Source organism: Triticum dicoccoides, chromosome 7A, assembly GCF_002162155.2.
Source record: "Triticum dicoccoides isolate Atlit2015 ecotype Zavitan chromosome 7A, WEW_v2.0, whole genome shotgun sequence".
Lineage (NCBI taxonomy): Eukaryota > Viridiplantae > Streptophyta > Magnoliopsida > Poales > Poaceae > Triticum > Triticum dicoccoides.
The window spans coordinates 593,679,861-593,681,699 of NC_041392.1; positions in this window are offsets into that span (position 1 = coordinate 593,679,861).

A 1,839-nucleotide genomic window follows, 5' to 3' on the forward strand; every position below is an offset into this window, starting at 1 on the left:
TTTTGGGAGGCGGTTGTGTGGCGTCTAGATGAAGCTACAAACCTACCCCGGTTTAGAACTTTGGACGTCGGGCCGGTAGGTTTCACGGGTCGGAGTTATTAGAAAAGTAATTTCCTTGTACTACCAAACATTGGTCTCACGCGGTTTCTAACAAGTAGAGGCTCTTTTGGCGCTTCGTTCAAAATTTTGAAAAACAAGCATTCACGTTTAGAGTACTCTTCAACTTTGAGGATTGACCTAAATAGACAACATTTAACTTGACCTTGTATGTTTGAAAACCTCATTAAAGTATCCGCTTCTTTTTGAAATTTTGACACTTGAAAATCCTATAACTACGATTATTTTGGAATGGAGGAGCTAAATTAGAATCTATTTTGCACACGACTACATATGCTATTATGTACAAAATCAGAGCAAAGATTGGTGCCCCCATAATTTAGGTATGATTTACAAATGCCATGATATCAAATTCAAATAATTGAATGGACTTCATGTTGAATTCGATTTTTTTAAACCACCTTAAGTTCAATTCAAATGTATGCTAGTTCATAGGTAGCTATTTATAATGTTCATTGTGTAACTTTCGTATGTATAATGTGATTTACACACACAACATGAACTATACTCACGTTTATATTCGATTGCTAAAGTAATTCATTGTCTGGATTTCAAAATACTAACTATGTGGATCAATTGTGTCCAATAATAACATAGATATGCTCAAATTCGATAAATCTAGATGTATGATGGATCAATGACCGTTCCTTACGTGAATTGCAAATATCATGATCCCATCCTAATATTTGGATACAATTTATATCTTTAATCAATGTGTACAGCAGTCTTGTACATGTAGTTTCACTCTCCATCGGTGGTCTCTCACACATGCCCACACACTCTCTCCCGAGGTGTCTTGCACACATGCTCTCAATATAACCCTCCCTCCCTCTCGTAACCATTCACGACTGCTTTCACTAACCTTTATCACAAGCACTCTTCCTCTCGCAAGAATACACACGCACAATCCCAATCGACCCTTTCTATATACATAGACCTACCTACGTGTCTCCTGTACACACATTATCCTTAGGCCTGTCTCTCACGCATTGTCTCACACCTCTCTTCCTAATCGACGAGTATGATTCTAGCAGAGCATTCTGTAGAATGCCCCTTAAAGTTAGGTTGGATGGATAGTAATATCAGAGGGGGTTACCTTAGTCCGAGAACCTAGGGTTACAAATCCTAACCGGCTTTGTCAGTGGACATAGAGTCCTTCACAATTACGCAATCTTTGTCTTGTATGACTAGTCATCCATGGGTCTCCCTAAATGCGTCACGGGCCGACCAATGTGGCGCACGACGGAACTGAACGAAGGGCCTCACCTCGACCCATCGGACCTCACGCGGTGACACACCCTCTCCCCCCACGTCTCGTTATCTTCTCACACCCACACATACCAACACAGACACCACACACACAAAAAATATTCTCCTGGTGCCTCTATCCACTCCCCCTTGCATATACACACTCAAGGGAGTCTCTCGCCGTGACGTCATATTCGTCTCTCTCTCTCTCTAGACCACTCTCATTTCTCGTGCTATCTCTCCCACGCCCCTCCCCCTGTCGGCCCCTCTATCCATGCCTCTCTCGAATACGTAATACAAACACATACCTCTCTAGGCCCTGCCAAATGCATCGACTACACATTCACACATGTTACATCATGTACCCCATTGATCTAAAAAGCCCTCTCTTCACGTTTATTTCGCATACAACATTCCTTTTGAATAAAGTGTGGCCAACAAATATTTTAGAATTTCTACATATATACAACATTA